Source organism: Hyla sarda, unplaced genomic scaffold (genome assembly GCF_029499605.1).
Source record: "Hyla sarda isolate aHylSar1 unplaced genomic scaffold, aHylSar1.hap1 scaffold_31, whole genome shotgun sequence".
In the NCBI taxonomy this organism is placed as follows: domain Eukaryota; kingdom Metazoa; phylum Chordata; class Amphibia; order Anura; family Hylidae; genus Hyla; species Hyla sarda.
The window spans coordinates 866,433-882,021 of record NW_026609824.1 but is presented as its reverse complement, the minus strand read 5'-3'; the positions used below and the strand labels follow the sequence as shown (position 1 = coordinate 882,021).

Here is a 15,589-nt window from a genome sequence, read left to right as displayed (position 1 = left end):
GGAGGAGCATTGCTCGGGGCAACGGATCGAGATTTTTTTCCTGGAAAAAGGACATCGGCAGGCCGTTGCTGGGGGCAACCGACGTGGGCCACAACCGGTGGTCGCCAGAATGAAGCCGAGGTCACGTGAGTTGTTGGTGGGCGGAATCCCACTGTGGGTGAACTTGGATTGTTGCCAGACTGTATCTCGGATTATGCCAGAAATAATTCCATTTGTGAAGTCCCGCCCGGCGCCCAGTAAGACTGTTCAAATTACCTTTGATACATGTTTTGGTAAGCCATATGATGGAGGTATGTGCGGAACTTACAGTGGAAATTGCACTGGGCAGAGACTTTCCATATTTCTGGCAGCTGTGGGATGCTGAGAGTGCACCTCAGAGTTCACGCACAAAGGTTCCGTAAGTAGTGAGGACTGGGGGGGTCTCTACTGGACTGTGTGAATGGTGCTGTATATTGTGAACCCATGCAGGCTGATAATGTTTTTCTTGAAGCACTTATGTTAATGTGTTCCGATGTAAAGAGTACTGTCGCCACCTCGCACAGGACAAAAGAAAACCTTTGTGAGCTGGAAATAGAAGGTAAAAAGATGATGGTTTTGTTAGATCCAAAATTTGTAATAACTCTGGTAAAGACCAGCGGCAGAAAGCCAGACCCTGCTGTAGTGTATATACAAGCCGGTATCTGGGGTTATAAAACAGTTAATGTGTGTATTTCTACTCCCTATGGTACCATAAGTCATAAGGTTGCAATTGAGCCTACCTAAGAGTATGAAGCAGTGCTGGGGAAGGATTTTCCATTTTTTCCGCAGCTGTGGGAAGATAGTCAGGTGACTAGAGCAGGAACACCTGATAGGCTCACAACACTTGATTTACACCACATAGCAGGGGACAGTAACTCCACAGAGGCTGAGGACGGGGAGTGTCAGCAGACCCTAGGTATATCTCAGGTGGGAGTGTGCCAGACCACTAGGGGAGCTGAAGAACAGTCCGCGAGTCAAGATAAAGAGGTGACTGGAAAAGAAGCTACAGAGATGGCTGTGGAGAAACCAAAACTCCGGAAAAGAGTACCGGTGGAGCTGGGGGGCTGCACTTACGGTCACAGACAGAGTCCTAAGGTGAAAAAGATGTGGTGTCTGAACTAGAGAGAGGTCGTAACCAGGAAGGTCGAACCACTGGACCACATATTGTTGCAGACCCAGGAGCCCTACTAGTTTTTTCCAGGCCATGAAGAGACTGTGACAAGACAAAAGAAAAGTCAAGGCCAAGGAGCCAAGAGACAGTTCAGAGGAACTGTTTGGGAATCACCCGGATTCGCTGGTGCCCAGAGTCATTGAACAAACTTACCACAAAGGGATTGCCAGTCCGACGGGAGTGTTTAGCAAGAGTCTCCTGAGTTGCCAACGTGGTGGGAGAGGAAGAGGGCCAGGTGTCAGTGGCACCTGTTGTTGATGATAATAATGAGGCACAAGTGGCCACAACCCCGAAAAAGGGGGAGACTTCATCTAGAGATGGAGAAGAGCTGGGTCGAGTGTCTGACAGAGGACCAGAGGATGTCTCAAGGTCTAACAGCGAGAGTGAGGAGACCGCTGTCAGTAAAAGGTCTCGGAAAAGACGAGCTGGCCTTGAAAAAAAACTGGAGCAGATCCAGAATCTGGAAGAAACCCTGCAGATGGTTTCTGTGAAGTTGATGGAAAAAGAAAAAGAGGTACATTGCTTGACAGAGGAGAAGGACAAATCACTTGCTGACTTTAAGAAAGAGCAAGAAGCGAGGCTTCAGCTGGAAAAAGTCATGGATCACCACAGAAGTGAGTTTGTGGCTCTGCAGGATGAACTATCCCTCTCCCAGGGTCTTGTGACCAGCAAGGAGAGTGAAGTGGAGAGTCTGGCCAAGCGGATGTCATTCCAGGAAGAAGAAGTGAGTCTTCTACATGGTGCATATCAGGCTCTGTGGAGTGATCACAAGGCTAGGCTGGTAGCCATGAAAAAAATAGAAAAAACGAAGAATGAAATGAAGATGGAAGTTGAGGCTCTTGCCAGCAATCTGGAGAAAGTCTCTAAAGCTAAGAGACAACTTGAGGAGGAAGTCAAGGCGAAGAATGCCCTTGCACATGCTCTTCAATCTGCTCGTCATGACAATGACTTGCTCCGTGAGCAGTATGAGGAGGCCCTGAAACAAGTTGAGACTCTGAAACATGAAAACAAGAACTTGCAACAGGAGATCTCAGATCTATCTGAACAGATTGGTGAGAGTGGAAAATGTATCAATGAGTTAGAGAAAACCAAGAAACAGTTGCTGGGCAGTGAGAAGATGAACTCTGCTAAACTCAAGAGTGAGCAGCTGAAATATATAAAGCTGGAAGATGACATGAAGATCTTAAAAGAGAGCCTGGAAATGCAGAACGAAATGCGCAGAAGGTCCCACGTAGCTGCCTTGGTTTTGCTGGGAGCGCCACTCTACGAGCAGGTGGCTGTTCTGGCGGACAATGAACAGTTGAGGAAACAATTGCTGTCTTCGGAAGATACTGTCAGGGACTTGAGAGAGTTACTTGACAGTGAGAGGATGAAGTCCGCTAAGCTCCAGTGTAAGCAGCGAAAATGTGAGAAAAAGGAAGAGGACCAGGAAGTCCTAAAAGAGAGCAGAGACCAAGCTATGGGGGAATTGGCTCAAGAAAGGCTTCTGGGGCAGAAGTTACGGGATACAGGGATGCTTTCTCTGAAGCCTGGTAAAAAGTCCTCTAATGCTAAGATTGAGGTGAAGCCCTGTAAGAAGTCCCCTGAAGCTAGGACTGAGCAGAAACCTGGTGTGAAATCCTCTGAAGTGGAGACTAAGGAGGAGTCAGGCGGGAAATCCTCTGAACCTGAGCAGACCAAAAATTCTGAAGGTAATGCTGAGACAGAGAAATCTTCTGAAGCAGAAGCTAAACCAGAGTCAACCTCAAAAGCTATGAGTAAAGAGAATGGCACAACTGAAGCTACAGGTGAAGAGAAGAGTAAGCCTGAAGAAGTTGCAGAGAAGAGCCAAACAGTAGGAGAAGCTGATTCTAGACAAGAATCTGAAGGAGCCAAAGACTCTGAAGCCAAACATGAGGAAGCTGGTGCCACTGAAGAGAAAGCTGGAAGGGATGAGGTGAAACCATGTGAGAAATGCACTGAAGTCAAAACTGTGGTGAAACCAGGTGGGAAGTACTCTATAGTTGAAACTGAGATGGACCCGTGTCAGAGGTCCTCTGAAGCTACAGAGAACAAGACAGTGGTTGGTGAAGCCACTGAGACCGAAAGATTCTCTGAAGCAGAGGCAGAGGTCTGGCAAGCCAGAAGAAGACAAAGGTTAGAAGCATCGGTCCTCTCTCTCCTTAATTTCAAGAACCCTGCCCACACCAGGGTGAAGAACCTAGTACTGGAGAGGTGTGACCGAGAGACTTGCAATTGGTGGCTGGTAAAAATCCGGAAAAAAAAAGTCAAGGACTTCAGAGACTGAGGGACAAAAGTTGACCAAGGAAAAGAAAAGGAAGTTGGACTCTGCCTTTTGAATAAAAGAGCTCCTTCCCGGTGGTCTGAGCAGAGGGGAGGGGGGGGGATTTGTGGCAGTGTGGCAAGGGAAAGGCTGTATTTCCCTCGCTAACTCTGGAGCATGCTCCACCTGTGGACTGATTAATGAGGTATCAGGAAGGGGAAGTGTGTGTAAAAGAAAAGGAATCAGAATAGTTGGGGCTCTCCCTTGGAAACAGTATGCTGGCTGTTAGAGGGGGAGACACACAGACCCTGTTTAGGTAACACGTAGAAGGCGCTACGAGTGGTCCAAGAAGTGGTGTGAACTGTGAGTAACAGGTTGCAGGAGACACATGTTTAACTGGCTGAGGGAAGCTCACCAGTTCGTAGTCAGGGCATGCTGACATGTGTAGTCAGTGACCAGACTGTCTAGGACTTTATTTTGTTCCTGTCTATGTTTTGTTTTACCTGCAACCTGTGGAAATAAATCTGGCGAGGAGCCACACTTGTATGCGGAACTGTGGTCTCTGGTGTTATTGTGAGGAACGTGTCACGTGGCAAGTGACCAGGACGATCCCAGAGCTAATCCCCAAGGAGGAATCATCACAATATCTATATATATATATATATATATATATATAGAGAGAGAGAGAGAGAGAGAGAGAGAGAGAGAGAGAGAGACAAAGAGAGAGAGAGATAGATAGATACACATATGTGTCACGATTCGGCTGGCAGGAGGTGGATCCTCTGTGCCAGAGAGGGATTGGCGTGGACCGTGCTGGTGGACCGGTTCTAAGTTGCTACTGGTATTCACCAGAGCCCGCCGCAAAGCGGGATGGTCTTGCAGCGGCGGTAGCAACCAGGTCGTATCCACCAGCAACGGCTCAACCTCTCTGACTGCTGAAGATAGGCGCGGTACAAGGGAGTAGACAAGAGCAAGGTCGGACGTAGCAGAAGGTCGGGGCAGGCAGCAAGGATCGTAGTCAGGGGCAACGGCAGGAGGTCTGGAACACAGGCTAGGAACACACAAGGAAACGCTTTCACTGGCACAAAGGCAACAAGATCCGGCGAGGGAGTGCAGGGGAAGTGAGGTATAAATAGGGAGTGCACAGGTGAACACACTAATTAAGCCAACTGCGCCAATCAGTGGCGTAGTGGCCCTTTAAATTGCAGAGACCCGGCGCGCGCGCGCCCTAAGGAGCGGGGCCGCGCGCGCCGGGACAAGACCGACGGAGAGCGAATCAGGTACGGGAGCCGGGGTGCGCATCGCGAGCGGGCGCCTCCCGCATCGCGAATCGCATCCCGGCTGGGAGAGGTATCGCAGCACACCCGGTCAGCAGGTCTGACCGGGGCGCTGCAATTGCGAGGATGTTGCGAGCGCTCCGGGGAGGAGCGGGGACCCGGAGCGCTCGGCGTAACAGTACCCCCCCTTGGGTCTCCCCCTCTTCTTGGAGCCTGAGAACCTGAGGACCAGACTTTTGTCTAGGATGTTGTCCTCAGGTTCCCAGGATCTCTCTTCTGGACCACAGCCTTCCCAATCCACCCAAAAAATTTTTTTCCCTCTGACCGTCTTGGAGGCCAGTATCTCCTTCACGGAGAAGACGTCAGAAGAACCGGAAACAGGAGTGGGAGAAACAAGTTTGGGAGAGAAACGGTTGATGATGAGTGGTTTAAGGAGAGAGACATGGAAGGCATTGGGAATACGAAGAGAAGGAGGAAGAAGGAGTTTGTAAGAGACAGGATTAATCTGGCACAAGACTTTGAAAGGACCAAGATAGCGTGGTCCCAGTTTGTAACTGGGGACACGAAAGCGGACATATTTAGCGGAGAGCCATACCTTGTCTCCGGGAGCAAAAATGGGGGGAGTTCTTCTTTACTTATCGGCAAACCTTTTCATGCGGAATGAAGCCTGTAAAAGAGAATTTTGGGTCTCTTTCCATATGGTGGAAAGATCACGAGTCACTTCATCCACAGCGGGCAAACCAGAGGGCAAGGGAGTAGGGAGGGGGGGAAGAGGGTGACGGCCGTACACCACAAAAAATGGGGACTTAGCAGAAGATTCAGAGACTCTGAAGTTGTATGAGAATTCGGCCCATGGTAGAAGGTCTGCCCAGTCATCCTGGCGGGAGGAAACAAAATGCCGTAAATAGTCACCCAGGACCTGGTTAATTCTTTCTACTTGCCCATTGGATTGGGGATGATAAGAAAAAGAGAAGTTTAATTTAATCTTGAGCTGTTTACAGAGGGCCCTCCAGAATTTAGACACGAATTGGACGCCTCTATCCGAGACGATCTGCGTGGGCAAACCGTGAAGACGAAAAATGTGTACAAAAAATTTTTTGCCAACTGAGGCGCTGAAGGAAGACCAGGAAGAGGAATAAAATGTGCCATCTTGGAAAATCGATCAACGACCACCCAAACAACAGTGTTGCCACGGGATGGGGGTAAGTCTGTAATAAAGTCCATACCAATCAGTGACCAAGGCTGTTCGGGGACAGGCAGAGGATGAAGGAGACCAGCAGGCTTCTGGCGAGGAGTCTTATCCCGGGCACAGACAGTACAGGCCCGCACAAAATCAACAACATCCGTCTCCAGAGTCGGCCACCAATAGAAACGAGAGATGAGTTGCAAGGACTTTTTGATGCCCGCATGGCCTGCGAGGTGGGAGGAGTGTCCCCATTTGAGAATCCCGAGACGTTGGCGTGGAGAAACTAAGGTCTTCCCTGGAGGAGTTTGCCTGATGGAGGCTGGAGAAGTGGAGATCAGACAGTCAGGAGGAATGATGTGTTGCGGAGAGACCTCTACTTCCGAGGCATCCGAGGAACGAGAGAGGGCATCGGCCCTAATGTTCTTGTCGGCAGGGCGAAAATGAATTTCAAAGTTAAAACGGGCAAAGAACAACGACCACCTGGCCTGGTGAGGGTTCAGCCGTTGGGCAGACTGGAGATAGGAGAGATTCTTGTGATCGGTGTAAATGATAACTGGAAATTTTGATCCCTCCAGCAGATGCCTCCATTCCTCAAGCGCCAATTTAATGGCCAGTAGTTCTCGATCCCCGATGGAGTAGTTTCTCTCCGCCGGAGAGAAGGTAGTAGAAAAAAAAACCACAAGTAACAGCATGCCCGGAAGAATTTTTTTGTAGAAGGACCGCTCCAGCTCCCACTGAGGAGGCATCTACCTCCAATAGGAAGGGTTTAGATGGGTCAGGTCTGGAGAGCACGGGAGCAGAAGAAAAGGCAGACTTGAGCCGTTTAAATGCGTCTTCCGCTTGGGGAGACCAGGACTTGGGATTGGCATTTTTCTTGGTTAAAGCCACGATAGGAGCCACAATAGTGGAAAAGTGTGGAATAAATTGTCTGTAATAATTGGCGAACCCCAAAAAACGTTGGATAGCACGGAGTCCGGAGGGGCGTGGCCAATCTAAGACGGCAGAGAGTTTATCTGGGTCCATTTGTAATCCCTGGCCAGAGACCAAGTATCCTAGGAAAGGAAGAGATTGACATTCAAACAGACATTTCTCCATTTTGGCATAAAGTTGATTGTCTCGAAGTCTCTGAAGAACCATGCGGACATGCTGGCGGTGTTCTTCTAAGTTGGCAGAAAAAATCAGAATATCGTCCAGATAAACAACAACACAGGAATATAAGAGATCACGAAAAATTTCATTAACAAAGTCTTGGAAGACGGCAGGGGCGTTGCACAGGCCAAAGGGCATGACCAGATACTCAAAGTGTCCATCTCTGGTGTTAAATGCAGTCTTCCATTCGTCCCCCTCCCTGATGCGGATGAGATTATAAGCACCTCTTAAGTCCAGTTTGGTAAAGATGTGGGCACCTTGAAGGCGATCAAAGAGTTCTGAGATAAGAGGTAGGGGGTAGCGGTTCTGTACCGTGATTTTATTAAGTCCGCGGTAATCAATGCAAGGACGTAGGGAGCCATCTTTTTTGGACACAAAAAAAAATCCAGCTCCGGCAGGAGAGGAGGATTTGCGGATAAACCCCTTTTTTAAATTTTCCTGGATGTATTCAGACATAGCAAGAGTCTCTGGAGCGGACAGAGGATAAATTCTGCCCCGGGGTGGAGTAGTACCCGGGAGGAGGTCAATAGGACAGTCATAAGGCCTGTGAGGAGGTAAAGTCTCAGCTTGCTTTTTGCAAAACACGTCAGCATAGTCCATATAAGCCTTAGGAAGACCGGTTACAGGGGGAACCACAGGGTCACGGCAGGGAGTACTGGGAACCGGTTTAAGACAGTCTTTGAAACAAGAAGTACCCCAGCTCTTGATTTCTCCTGTGGACCAATCAAGGGTTGGGGAATGGCGTTGAAGCCACGGTAATCCAAGAAGAATTTCGGAAGTGCAATTGGAGAGGACCAAAAACTAAATTTTTTCGTGATCAGGTCCGATGCACATTAGGAGGGGTTCCGTGCGGTAACGCACGGTACAGTCCAATCTTTCATTGTTAACACAATTGATGTAGAGGGGTCTGGCGAGACTGGTCACCGGGATGTTGAACCTGTTGATGAGAGAGGCCAAAATAAAATTTCCTGCAGATCCGGAATCCAAGAAGGCCATAGTAGAGAAGGAGAAGGTAGAGGAAGATATCCGCACAGGCACAGTAAGGCGTGGAGAAGCAGAGTTGACATCAAGAACTGTCTCACCTTTGTGCGGAGTCAGCGTACGTCTTTCCAGGCGGGGAGGATGGATAGGACAATCCTTCAGGAAGTGTTCGGTACCGGCACAGTACAGGCACAGATTCTCCATGCGGCGTCGTGTCCTCTCTTGAGGTGTCAAGCGAGACCGGTCAACTTGCATAGCCTCCACGGCGGGAGGCACAGGAACGGATTGCAGAGGACCAGAGGAGAGAGGAGCCGGGGAGAAAAAACGCCTTGTGCGAACAAAGTCCATATCCTGGCGGAGCTCCTGACGCCTTTCAGAAAAACGCATGTCAATGCGGGTGGCCAGATGAATAAGTTCATGCAGGTTAGCAGGAATTTCTCGTGCGGCCAGAACATCTTTAATGTTGCTGGATAGGCCTTTTTTAAAGGTCGCGCAGAGGGCCTCATTATTCCAGGATAATTCGGAGGCAAGGGTACGGAATTGGATGGCGTACTCGCCAACAGAAAAATTACCCTGGACCAGGTTCAGCAGGGCAGTCTCAGCAGAAGAGGCTCGGGCAGGTTCCTCAAAGACACTTCGAATCTCCGTGAAGAAGGAGTGTACAGAGGCAGTGACGGGGTCATTGCGGTCCCAGAGCGGTGTGGCCCATGACAGAGCTTTCCCAGACAGAAGGCTGACTACGAAAGCCACCTTAGACCTTTCAGTAGGAAACTGGTCCGACATCATCTCCAAGTGCAGGGAACATTGCGAAAGAAAGCCACGGCAAAACTTAGAGTCCCCATCAAATTTATCCGGCAAGGATAGTCGTAGGCCGGAAGCGGCCACTCGCTGCGGAGGAGGTGCAGGAGCTGGCGGAGGAGATGATTGCTGAAGCTGTGGTAGTAGCTGCTGTAGCATCACGGTCAGTTGAGACAGCTGGTGGCCTTGTTGCGCTATCTGTTGCGACTGCTGGGCGACCACCGTGGTGAGGTCGGCGACAACTGGCAGTGGAACTTCAGCGGGATCCATGGCCGGATCTACTGTCACGATTCGGCTGGCAGGAGGTGGATCCTCTGTGCCAGAGAGGGATTGGCGTGGACCGTGCTGGTGGACCGGTTCTAAGTTGCTACTGGTATTCACCAGAGCCCGCCGCAAAGCGGGATGGTCTTGCAGCGGCGGTAGCAACCAGGTCGTATCCACCAGCAACGGCTCAACCTCTCTGACTGCTGAAGATAGGCGCGGTACAAGGGAGTAGACAAGAGCAAGGTCGGACGTAGCAGAAGGTCGGGGCAGGCAGCAAGGATCGTAGTCAGGGGCAACGGCAGGAGGTCTGGAACACAGGCAAGGAACACACAAGGAAACGCTTTCACTGGCACAATGGCAACAAGATCCGGCGAGGGAGTGCAGGGGAAGTGAGGTATAAATAGGGAGTGCACAGGTGAACACACTAATTAAGCCAACTGCGCCAATCAGTGGCGCAGTGGCCCTTTAAATCGCAGAGACCCGGCGTGCGCGCCCTAAGGAGCGGGGCCGCGCGCGCCGGGACAAGACCGACGGAGAGCGAGTCAGGTACGGGAGCCGGGGTGCGCATCGCGAGCGGGCGCCTCCCGCATCGCGAATCGCATCCCGGCTGGGAGAGGTATCGCAGCGCACCCGGTCAGCAGGTCTGACCGGGGCGCTGCAATTGCGAGGATGTTGCGAGCGCTCCGGGGAGGAGCGGGGACCCGGAGCGCTCGGCGTAACAATATGTGTGTATTGCTGGAGTTGCAAACATGGGTGCACTTGACAAACTCAGCTCGGCTATTCCCCATTGAAAGATTGTTGCACCCAGGACCCTTAGCACTGGGATATGCTACTCAATACCACTGGCATGGCCAGGTGTAAACAACATCTGACCTTTGTTGTGTATGTAACCATGGAGATTGTGATGTCGCCTAGGCCCACCAAAGAACAGCCTTGTCAGAAGCCGCACTTCCATGAGTAGAAGCAGCAGCACCATAGGTTGTCAAATAAGCTGGATTTAACCAAGACAAGTGAGTCCAATAGGATGCAGGTATGTCCTCTATCCTTACAGCTTCCCGTGGCTGTTGGTTTTATACCGTTTGGGGACAGCCAAGGAGGAGTCAGCAGGCAACACATGTAAGTGTGTGCTTGTGTGTGTGTGTGTTTCCTATGCAGATCCTAAACCCAGTATCACATGCAAGTAGGAGGCGAAAGAAAGGTTCCTGCCAAAGCCAGGTTATGGATTGCATTTAAAAATGCTCCATCAGAGTGAAATGGACTCCCATCTTCCTGCTTAGCAATAATGATAATGATATGGGTTTAGGGTCTGCTGTGTGTACTGGTGGGTGACTGCCACCCAGCCAGGGTGTGTATGGGAGGCTGCCAGCCAGCCTCCCTTCCTACAAGTAGTGATGGTGCATGTGAAGGGGTTCCTCCCCTTTGACAGTTATCACTTCTCGTCCTTCTTTTTGGCTGAGATCAAATGTGGTGTCTGTTTTTATCAGTTTAATATCTGATATGTCCCCTATCTGGTAGCATATATTAAGTGCACCACCAGGTTTCAGTGTTGGAAAGAAAGATTACCTGTTTATTTGCTGCTGCAGCTGCTTGCTGGCTAGTCCAGTGGGCCCTTACTGCAGGCAAAAGACAATAGGTTGTGCCGCTTGTGTCTGGCCCCTGTTGGAGCGACCAGGCACAGGACTGCTGCTGCTGCTGAATGTCCTCTTTAATTGAATAAGCTCAGCAACCTGCACACCTGTGCAGGTTGGACATGACATGATAGGTAGCTGTCTTTCAGGTAGTGGGAGCTGAATCTTGTTAATTGACATGGGGGTGTCATTGCTGTTGAGTGACCATGCATTGGTACTGTGGTATTGGAATAATAAAAACAAATGTTGCCAGCCAGCCATCCATGCAATAATGGATAGGACATCAGCTATGAGGCATTTGTTTGTACAAACTGCTGCTCACAACTAATGTTGCAATATAGTGTCTCCATCTGCTGGTGGTATTGAATAAGCAATAGTGCAATGATAGGGTCTGAAAAAGAAGAAAAATAAGAAGCAGCAACATAGGAAAAAAGGAGGAAAGAAGGAAAACATGGAGAGAAGAAAAAAAAGAAGGTAGAAAAAGGTGAAAACATGTTTAAAAAAGTATTTCCATCTCTATCTCTCTCTATATATATATTTAAAAGAAATATATATATATATATATATATATATATATATATACAGAGAGAGAGAGAGAGAGATAAATATATATATAGAGATAGATAGATACACATACATACATACATACATACAGCATATGTGTGTATTGTTGGAGTTGCAAATGTGTATGTAACCATGGAGATTGTAATGTCGCCTAGGACCACCAAAGAACAGCCTTGTCAGAAGCAGCACTTCCATGAGCAGAAGCAGCAGCACCATAGGTTGTCAAATAAGCTGGATTTAACCAAGACAAGTGAGTCCAATAGGATGCAGGTATGTCCTCTATCCTTACAACTTCCCGTGGCTTTTGGTTTTATACCGTTTGGGGACAGCCAAGGAGGCGTCAGAAGGCAACAAAGGTAAGTGTGTGCTTGTGTGTGTTTCCTATGCAGATCCTAAACCCAGTATCAAATGCAAGTAGGAGGAGTAAGAAGGGTTCCTGCCAAAGCCAGGTTATGGATTGCATTTAAAAATGGTCCATCAGAGTGAAATGGACTCCCATCTTCCTGCTTAGCAATAATGATATGGGTTTAGGGTCTGCTGTGTGTACTGGTGGGTGACTGCCACCCAGCCAGAGTCAAGGCTGGACTGGGATACCGGGAAAATCCCCGGTGGGCCGATCACCTTGACTGCCAAATGGCCGGTGCATTGCCGTAGAACGAGATTTGCCATAGAATGAGATGGTCTGCCTCCATCACATCCTATTGGCTCACTCTTGTCACGTGACATATTTAAACGTCACGCATCGATGCGCACAGCAGTGTCAGTTTGGCTATCACAGGGAGAGGATCTCCTCTCCCTGTGATAGCTAAAGCTGCACGGAGCGCTCATGGCCTCTGTGGCCCGACAGAAGTTCACACATGTACGCAGCTGATACGGCTGGCTCATATACACTAACTCTATTATTACATGTACTGTTGATCCACAGCGCTATCGGGATCCCGATGCCCGATGGCGCTGTCATCAGTGTGCGTCCCCGCTAGCGCCCCATGCCCGCAGCTCTACTCCCCGTCCCATTAACGCTCAGGGAGCGGGGAACAGAAAGTAGAGCATCGGGCGCAGGTAAAGTAGTACTGCGCATGTGCAGCACTACGCGAATAACTTAACCTGCGCCCGATGCTCTACTTTCTGTTCCCCGCTCCCTGAGCGTCAACGGGACGGGGAGTAGAGCTGCGGGCGTGGGGCGCTCGCGGGGACGCACACTGATGACAGCGCCTTCGGGCTTCGGGATCCCGATAGCGCTGTGGATCAACAGTAAATGTATATGAGCCAGCCGTATGAGCTGCGTAAATGTGTGAGCTTCTGTCGGGCCACAGAGGCCATGAGAGCTCCGTGCAGCTTCAGCTATCACAGGGAGAGGAGATCCTCTCCCTGTGATAGCCAAACTGACACTGCTGTGCGCATCGATGTGTGACGTTTAAATATGTCATGTGACAAGAGTGAGCCAATAGGATGTGATGGAGGCGGACCATCTCATTCTATGGCAATGCACCGGCCGCACCATGTTAAAGAAGACTTCTTGGCCCGGTGCATTGCCGTGGAATGAGATTTGCCATAGAATGAGATGGTCCGCCTCCATCACATCCTATTGGCTCACTCTTGTCACGTGACATATTTAAACGTCACGCATCGATGCGCACAGTAGTGTCAGTTTGGCTATCACAGGGAGAGGATCTCCTCACCCTGTGATAGCTGAAGCTGTACGGAGCTCTCATGGCCTCTGTGGGCCGACAGAAGTTCACACATGTACGCAGCTCATACGGCTGGCTCATATACATTTACTCTATTATTACATGTACTGTTGATCCACAGCGCTATCGGGATCCCGATGCCCGATGGCGCTGTCATCAGTGTGCGTCCCCGCTAGCGCCCCACGCCCGCAGCTCTACTCCCCGTCCCATTAACGCTCAGGGAGCGGGGAACAGAAAGTAGAGCATCGGGCGCAGGTAAAGTAGTACTGCGCATGTGCAGCACTACGCGAATAACTTAACCTGCGCCCGATGCTCTACTTTCTGTTCCCCGCTCCCTGAGCGTCAAAGGGACGGGGAGTAGAGCTAAGGGGGACGGGGGAGTAGAGCTGCGGGCGTGGGGCGCTCGCGGGGACGCACACTGATGACAGCGCCTTCGGGCATTGGGATCCCGATAGCGTTGTGGATCAACAGTAAATGTATATGAGCCAGCCGTATGAGCTGCGTAAATGTGTGAACTTCTGTCGGGCCACAGAGGCCATGAGAGCTCCATGCAGCTTCAGCTATCACAGGGAGAGGAGATCCTCTCCCTGTGATAGCCAAACTGACACTGCTGTGCGCATCGATGTGTGACGTTTAAATATGTCATGTGACAAGAGTGAGCCAATAGGATGTGATGGAGGCGGACCATCTCATTCTATGGCAATGCACCGGCCGCACCATGTTAAAGAAGACTTCTTGGCCCGGTGCATTGCCGTGGAATGAGATTTGCCATAGAATGAGATGGTCCGCCTCCATCACATCCTATTGGCTCACTCTTGTCACGTGACATATTTAAACGTCACGCATCGATGCGCACAGTAGTGTCAGTTTGGCTATCACAGGGAGAGGATCTCCTCACCCTGTGATAGCTGAAGCTGTACGGAGCTCTCATGGCCTCTGTGGGCCGACAGAAGTTCACACATGTACGCAGCTCATACGGCTGGCTCATATACATTTACTCTATTATTACATGTACTGTTGATCCACAGCGCTATCGGGATCCCGATGCCCGATGGCGCTGTCATCAGTGTACGTCCCCGCGAGCGCCCCACGCCCGCAGCTCTACTCCCCGTCCTCCGACCCCCCGCAGCTGTACTCCCCGTCCCCCGCAGCTGTACTCCCCGCCCCCCGCAGCTCTACTCCCCGTCCCCCGCAGCTCTTCTCCCCGTCCCCCGCATCTCTACACCCCGTCCCCCGCATCTCTACTCCCCGTCCCCTGCATCTCTACTCCCCGTCCCCCGCAGCTCTACTCCCCGTCCCCCGCAGCTCTTCTCCCCGTCCCCCGCATCTCTACACCCCGTCCCCCGCATCTCTACTCCCCGTCCCCCGCAGCTCTACTCCCCGTCCCCCGCAGCTCTACTCCCCGTCCCCCGCAGCTCTTCTCCCCGTCCTACGCAGCTCTACACCCCGTCCCCCGCAGCTCTACTCCCCGTCCCCTGTGAACGCTCAGGGAGCGATCCACAGCGCTATGGGGATTCCTACGCCCGATGGCGCTGTCATCAGTGTGCGTCCCCACGAGCGCCCCACGCCCGCAGCTCTACTCCCCGTCCCCCGCAGCTCTACTCCCCGTCCCGTTAACGCTCAGGGAGCGGGGAACAGAAAATAGAGCATCGGGCGCAGGTAAAGTAGTACTGCGCATGCGCAGCACTACGCGAATTACTTGACCTGCGCCTGATTCTCTACTTTCTGTTCCCCGCTCCCTGAGCGTTAACGGGACGGGGAGTAGAGCTGCGGGGGGCGGAGGACGGGGAGTAGAGCTGCGGGCGTGGGGCGCTCGCGGGGACGCACACTGATGACAGCGCTGTGGATCAACAGTAAATGTATATGAGGCAGCCGTATGAGCTACGTACATGTGTGAACTTCTGGCGGGCCACAGAGGCCATGAGAGCTCCGTACAGCTTCAGCTATCACAGGGTGAGGAGATCCTCTCCCTGTCATAGCCAAACTGACACTACTGTGCGCATCGATGCGTGACGTTTAAATATGTCACGTGACAAGAGTGAGCCAATAGGATGTGATGGAGGCGGACCATCTCATTCTATGGCAAATCTCATTCCACGGCAATGCACCGGCCCCTGACAGTGGTTGTCGCACGGCCGGCCGCAAGACTGGCCGTGCCGGAAGCAATGAGGCTTCCTGGGCTGACTGCAGCAGGCTGGCCAACTGACAGCAGAGGTGGCTCTAGCATAATAGGCCACCGCCTCAGTTCTCGCGTTAATGGGGGGCCTCGCTCAGGGACCCGACTAGCGCAAGTTGCTCCTCACTCTCCGGAAGACCGCCGGGATTGAAGTTTAATACAGCAGTTCCGGTTCCATCCTGCCTGCCGGTGGCGAGCCCCAGCGCTGCGCCCGACCAGCCCCTGCTGATCCTCTGCCACTTTAAGAGAAAGGGCTGCTGGGGCTGGTCGCCTGCTATAGAAACAGCTGCTGATCGGAGAAAGGGCTGCTGAAAGACCTCCTGAACCCCGCCCCCCCCCCCCCCCAAAAAAAAAAAAAACCTCAGAGAGAAAACAGACGAACTGTGCAGCAGGAACAGGGGCCCAGCGTGAAAGGGGGCCCGCTGC

At 51.4% G+C, this 15,589-nt stretch overlaps 1 pseudogene; it reads left to right on the top strand.

Moving 5' to 3' along the window:
- Positions 1 to 10,535: 10,535 nt before the first annotated feature.
- Positions 10,536 to 10,643, top strand: LOC130328562 (U2 spliceosomal RNA; annotated as a pseudogene).
- The last annotated feature ends 4,946 nt before the right edge of the window (positions 10,644 to 15,589 follow it).